Source organism: Galeopterus variegatus, unplaced genomic scaffold (assembly GCF_000696425.1).
Source record: "Galeopterus variegatus unplaced genomic scaffold, G_variegatus-3.0.2 Scaffold3102, whole genome shotgun sequence".
Taxonomy (NCBI): domain Eukaryota; kingdom Metazoa; phylum Chordata; class Mammalia; order Dermoptera; family Cynocephalidae; genus Galeopterus; species Galeopterus variegatus.
The window spans coordinates 69,546-77,117 of NW_007729213.1; positions in this window are offsets into that span (position 1 = coordinate 69,546).

The following is a 7,572-nucleotide window of genomic DNA, read 5'->3' on the forward strand; positions in this document are numbered from 1 at the left end:
GCACCCCTCGGTGTCGCTCCCGCCCCTCCCCCAGCCAGCGAGCGGGAACCGGTCTCCACATGGGATCCGAACCCTCAGCGGGAACGCCGCCGCGCTCCCAACCGGCACACTCTCCAGTGTGCCAACAGGGCAGTCCCATCGTAGCTATTATTAAAAAGAAATTACACCAAGGTATAAATGACTGATTTGTTCGATGTGCCATGAGGATGTTTGCAGTCTAACAAAGGACCTTGTTAATCTGAGTTAATTTATAATTGGATAAATCACAGCTTCTCTTCTCCTAGCAACTATCTATTCTCCTCATTGCACAATCAACCCTGCCCCGCCTTGTAAACTGGTCCTATAAGGCATAAAATGCAAAGATCAATTCTGTTTTATAGCAGAAAGACTTATGTCACCTATACTTCTCTGTCCTACCACCCTTACAAGTGATTTCATATCTCCTGAAAATTTGATAAAAAACAGTCATTCTTGGAGCAAGAAATGAGAAGTGGCAAGAACCGTAACAGATATTCAAAATCAGGGAATTACAGATCAATGACTGCAGAGGGCCACTTACATGCTATAAATTATCACATAACCATATAACCTTTGTGGGGTTTTCAGTGATTTTTTCACCATGGGTAAATTACTTGCACAATAAATATTTGCTGAATGAATAACATATAAATCAACAAATAAATAAATTCTGGTTGATTCATGCCAACTATCATCAAGGAATAGAGCAAAATGATCTCGTCTTTGCACAGTGTTGTTGTCTGGTAAAAAGTCAAAGACAATGTAACAATAAGCAATTATACCAAAATATCATAAAAAGGTATCTGAGAGTCAGGAATTATTTTACAATCCTGTTCCATATGAATAGTCAAATATACAAGTTAAGTTTTTCAATCTATATTGTACTGATTCCCAAAATTAGATCTCAAATCAAGACTGAAATAGAGATCTCAGTTGCATGAAGAAGTCTCAACCGGGAATCAACTATTTTTTAATTGTCAGTGCCTTCAATTCTTTGCATAGATGTGATCTTTGGTGGTAAAAAAAAAAGAAAAAAAAAACATAATATCTATTGCAAAGAGTTTGACATTAAGTATGAATTCTATGCACATAGATTGACTGCTACTGAGTCACCCAGGAGGCTCTGGAAAGAGCTAGGTGGCACTGAATTTGATCATACAAGACAGATCATATTTTTAAAGGAATTCTCCCAGCAATTCAGCTATATAGCAGAGGTTTGCCACTTTTTCTTTCAAACCATTTAGGCTGTCAGTGCTCTTAGAGCTGGGAGTAGAGAGGGATGAAAACTCCTGGCGTGGACTTCAATAAAGGAACTGGGCCCTGTTGGAGGCTCATGGGAAGACGGAATCTATCCAGCATTACTTGCACTGCTGTCTCATTTTCTAAACCCTCCCAAATAAAACCTTACATTAATACAGTACTTTGCAGACTTAAGGTGTGGCCAAAGAAGTGATCCCATTTAATCATAATGCTAGTCTGCTTATTCTGTGAAGCAGCCAGGAAAAGGATTGCTGGGGCCTCATCTGTAGGGTAGGGGAGAAGTACAGCCAAGATCAAACCCAGCTCCTAAGTTAGGCCTTGAACCTGGGCCTGGCATCCTTTCTAGTGCACTGCAGTAGCTTCAGTAAGTCTCTGCAGCTTTAGGGAGCCCCTGCCTAAGGAAGTAGTCCGTGGTGATGGCCATTCTGAAGAGCCCTGGGAGGAGATCCAAGGTACCATGCTAGGCTCAGGTGCTTCATCTTGTTGGCATCCAACAGACACGGACAAAATCATTGCGAAATGGAAGTAAAATCCCCTCTGGCTTGCTTCTACCTTGTTTACAGTCTTCTCCTTGCTACTTAGGAGCTAATTATGCGGTCTACAGAGTGTCTCTGCTCCCAGGCCTTGTGCTGCCTGCTCTCTGACCATTTGCCTGCCTGTTATTTCTGCCAGCAGACAGAGGTCAGCAAGAAAAGGCATCAGACTTTAATCAGCCTCCTCTTCCACTTGTTAGTATCAGTGGCAAAATCCTTGATGATGAGGACAGAATGTTTCGTACTTGTCTATCAAGGATTTGCGGATCTGGGGATTATTTATGGATTTCATTACTCACTTTATTCCCATCCACTATTACTGTGAATAGCTGACATTTGCCTATATCTTTAACACAACTTCATATTTGTAAGAGGGGTCCTGTGCCCTGAAGAGCCAAGCATGTTCAGTTCATCATATTTATTTGTGGCAAAGAATTCTGGGTTACGAACAAAAAAACTAAGCAATAAACATTTATGTAGGATTAGAGCATAGGATGGGTGAAAAAGTTTTAAACTGTATGAACATCTCACTTTGAACAATAAAGCTGTTTCTAAACAGTTCTTGTAAAGTGGATATATGAACATTTAGCTACATTTTAAGTCCACCAGAATTGAGAACTCAAGACACACCATGCTATGAGCTCTTTTGCAGGTGCAAAGTATTTATGTGAGGAAATAATTCCCTCCCCATTTATCCTTTTTATGAATTTGAATTTTAATATATCAAGTTGTTTTAAAACACCTGTATAGCTAAATCTGCCAGGATGCTTTTCATTGAATATCTGGTAGATGAAGGTACTTATTCTCCCAAGGGAACATTATACACTGCCTGTCTCTTTCCACTTTCAAAGCTGAGAAGTGCTTGTGCTCAATTGAATATTAGATTTTCAATGGGCCACACCTGATTAGGTCTCTATAATTCTTGCACACTCACTCTCTGTATATAGGAGAAAAGCAAGTGGACCAGTTCATACAGCCAGATTTAGAAGCTTCTGTTTTATGTAATGTTAAATCTATTCATTATTGTATTTATGTATATTTGGTACGGAAACCCTATTTTTTTATTTTAAGTTTCTAAATCTGGTGTCTTTGCAAATACCATAATCATTTGCCTACAGAATTTTCTTTTAGACCCAAAGAGTCAGGATAAGTTCATTTTTGTTTATAAAATTCATACTTTTTTCCTGCTGTTTATGCCTCATCTTTGTTCTCCTATTCCTTGACAAAAGCTAATGGTTTTTGCTCCATTTTCCAGATGATTTCTCTGTCTTTGCTGTCATTTGTGCAGACAGCTTCAGAGTTCAAGCACAAACATAAAAAAAAAAAAGCCAGATTTTTTTTTTAAAAAGTGTTTAAAGGGCCGGCCCGGTGGCGCACTCAGTAGAGTGTGGCGCTTGGGAGCACGGCGGCGCTCCTGCCAAGGGTTTGGATCCCATATAGAGACTGGTCCGCTCACTGGTTGAGCGCGGTGTGGGCGCAAGGGTTTGGATCCCATATAGAGACCGGTCCGTTCACTGGTTGAGCGCGGTGTGGGCGCGACACCAAGGGTTGTGATCTGGTTGCCGGTCACGGTATGGGCGCGACACCGAGGGTTGCGATCCCGTTACCAGTCACGAAAAAAAGACAAAAAGGGAAAAAAAAGTGTTTAAAGCATAGTAAATCTGCGTTTGCCTACTGTTTGAGTTTCTCTTGGCCCACTGCCTGACATCCATTAGGTACACCAAATATTCTAGCCCTGGACACAAAGGGGAGAGCTTGCTTTTAGGACTGGTTTGTACTATTTACTGTACTGAGATAATACTAATGAGAACGATGGCATTGAGCTTTGCCAAATCCCTTGGTTCACAACTCTTCCCTGGCTTCGGTATTCTTTCTTATCTTTGCATCTAAGATGAAAAGTCATACTTTGGTTGATGACTACTCCCTTCATATATACCTAACCATCCATAGAAGCAGACTGGAAGCTCTTCTGGTGTCCTTCAACCTTAAAAAGGCAAGGCATGTGCTCATTTACAAATTAAAATGATCTTATTCTGACTCTTTGGGTCTAAATGAAAATTCTATAGGCAAGTGATGGGTTAGTATACTTACAACAAGGCAAGGGAAAAGCAGTTGGAAATGGAGAGCCATGGAAACGGATCCATTGCTGGGCATGCATTTTAACATCAGTACTGTATTGTTTGTTTCTAGCTCCTAAGCATCAAGGGTAGTCTGTTAATGTGCACACAAAGCCTCAAGAAGCTTCCTGTTCTACTTCAGGCATCTCCCGAGGCCACCTTGTTACAGAATTTACTTTCATAATCAGTTTCTAAGAATCAATATTTCTTTTCCTATTTCCCTCTGCTTGGATGTAATGTGATTAGAACAAAGAGCTCTCATGCTTTGGCACTGATCAGAATCATTGCTAAAGAAAATGCTGTCCAATAGTCTTCCCTTCATGTGTGAACTCTGCTTTTTTCCTTCCACTTGGGCATCATAATGGCTGTGAGCACTGGGGCTCTGGGAGAAGTCAATTCACATTGGCCCCCATCTTCTTACAGGGCTCTCTGGGAGGGGTAGCTGTGACAAGATCTTTGTTGAACTATGTTTGCTGCAATGGTCACAGTACTGAATGAGACCTATGCCAGGTCATTCCAAGAAATATTTTGATCTATTTAATTTAGGTGAATAATAATGAAATGCATAGGGGTTTCCCCTCTGTTAAGAAATGGAGGATGTTTTCCAAGGCTCTCCACCTCTAATTTCCCAAGCAGTGGGAAGGAATTAATACTTGAAAATATTCACATTGGATAACCAGGTAAGACAAATTCCTCATAGCCTCCCAGGTTAGAAAGACTGGGATTCAACAAGACAAGCAATCAGAGCTTGAATTGAATGGCTAAAGAGTCTTTGTCCCTTTCTAGAATAACTAGAGATTTTGAATGAAGCACAAACCAGAAAAATTGATGTTAGGTTTATAAGTGCGAGTAATAAAATCTATCAAAAAAAATATGGCTAACCTCTCTCTCCCTTAAAAAGGCAAAATTTACACACAGAAATTTTGTGAATATAAGTATGGTGAAATCTGTACAAAAACAGTGAAATACAAATTAACTTGGAAAAGGGTTAATGCCAGAATATTTTAAAGCTTTACTACCTTCCCAGTAGCATAATTCAAAGATGTCTTCCATTTTTCTCTTCCCTTTATAAACTCAAACTCCTAATTGAAAAGCAGTCTGTGTTATTCAATATGAATGAAATAATTACACTTGGGTCAGGTGTAGAGTTGGGTTGCTTTGGACAGTTTGAAAAGATTCAAAGACTCTCCTCCTTAGTCCTTATCTGTTTGTTCCCTGAAGGATTTCTGTATTCTTTCAGGCAAACCAGGCAGTAGCAGCAGCAATAATCTTATTTACAAAGGGGCAGGAGGGCAGAAGGTTTGAGGCCCCAAGGGCTGGCGTTCAATACAATCCCTGTCATCATGAGATCAGAGGGTTTGCCCCAGCCCAGGTGAATAATGACCAAGAGCACTTTGTGACTGATGACTGCTCTGTTTGGGGAGCTAATTGATGTCCCTGTGTTCCAAGTGAATAATGCCCTTTCTAGCAGTGACAGTAATGTCATCAAGAGGGAATATACATGCCCAGCTAATGAGGAAACAGGATATGAAGCCCCATTCCCACCCCCCACCCCAGGGTGCTCTAGTGGGCCAAGCAAGAAGTGATACTTTTACATATGTATGACAATGTTTTGTAAAAACCTCTTCGAATTAGCAGAACCAGGGAAAAGGCTACCTACACTTTGACCTTTTGACTAGTGTTATAAATCTGCTCGAGCCTCTGAAAAATCACAGTGCAGGTGCACCAGGGACAATGGATCTCCTTAGTACCTATGGCCCTTGGTTATCCGGCCCTGGCCCCGCCCTTGTTACTCCCCTTTTTTTCCTTACTCTGCCCATTTTTCCCTTTCCTCTCTTCCTAGCTAGCTCCTACTTAGTCTTCAATACTCTGCTCAAGTATCACCTCTTCTTCCTAATCCAGTTATCTGTGCCCTTTCTGGTTTCCCATTTTCTCCTCTGTTTTAACATTGATTTCATTGCATTGAGATTATCTGTTTCAGTGTTCACCTTCTTTCACTAGATCTTAAATAATCTGATAATCTACCATGATAGACACTGAATAAATGCTGCTTGAATTGAATGAGCTAAATGCACAGTACAGTTCACTAAATGGAAATTGGCTTATGGATCTCAATTCAGTAATCTAGTACCAAAAAGTGTTCACCTTCTTTCACTAGATCTTAAATAATCTGATAATCTACCATGATAGACACTGAATAAATGCTGCTTGAATTGAATGAGCTAAATGTACAGTACAGTTCACTAAATGGAAATTGGCTTATGGATCTCAATTCAGTAATCTAGTACCAAAGAGCAAACAGAGCTATACCACTTACGAGTTGTGTGACCTTGAACTAGGGTCTGTCAAATGGGGATAATAATACTTCACAGAGTGGTTGAAAGGATTAAATGAGATGATACTTCTCATAGTAAAGAAGACAAAGGCTAACCGTTGTTATTAGTGCCAAGTATAAAGTAGGTTCTCAGTAAATACTTGCTAAATTGTATGTTTAATTTTAACAAGTTACATTTCATTGGCTGGTAGAGTATTATTTCCTAGATGCCTTATTCTAGGTATGAGTTAAAAATAAAAGGTAATTTTTTTTTAAGTGAATTGAAATGGCATCTTTTCTGTAGGAAGTGGCCAAACAGCTGGAAAAACACTGCTATAGGTGCAACAGGAACGTATTTGTAGTGCCAGCTCTGGAGATAAAATAAATCAAACTTCCCTTAACTGCTCTTTCGGCTACCCAAGGTGAGTGATGATTCATACTAGGCAAGTAATAAAGAACACAAATCTAATATATTTTGACATCAGGAATGGATGTGATAAAGTTTTTGGATTTCTGCTCTCTGGTAAAGGAAGAAAAGAAAATGCAAGTATCTGGTTAGAAACATGCACCTTATCATATCCTATGCCCCCTTGCAATATGGTATGATGGAAAGATCCAGAGTCGAGAGCCAAAAGACCTGGATCTGAGCTCAAGAGATGCAATTTACTACTAACTATCCATGTGAACTTGAGCAAGATACTTGACCTCTTTGAGCCTACATATATAGAAATGTACTGCAAAACACTATAACTTTGGGCATTAATTTTGCTAGGCATTCTGGTAGAGGTGGTGTTTTTCATCTTTAAATTTGCTAGCACATGGGAAGTTTTCAGTGAGTACTTGTAAAATATTTGGCTTTAGGTAAAGAATGAATGAAAGAATGAATGAATGAGGCACTTTTGCTTAATAAAAAATAATATGGTCTTTGAAATCAGGAAGGCCTGGGTTCTAATCGCAGCTATGTGGTCTTTACCTCACTGAACTTTCCTTTCACCTATAATAGGAAGTTAATAATGTGTATATATCATAGGGTTTCCATGAGGGTTAAATAATACACATAAAGTGTTTGTACAATGCCTGACACTTAGTAGGCACAACAAAATGTAACTGCTTTATTCCTGATCATTAGCTAAAGAAAAGGCATAGGCATTAACTGAACAACTAAGATAAAATGAGGTATTCACACATGGATTAATTCTCATACTTCATGCTGGTAGAGAGCCCTGCACAGTTTTCAAAGCTTTTCTAAATACTTCATATTATCTGATGCCACTGATATTTTCAGAGCTGGCATTTTGCAGATGAGAAAATCAAATCAGAGGTTGTGGCT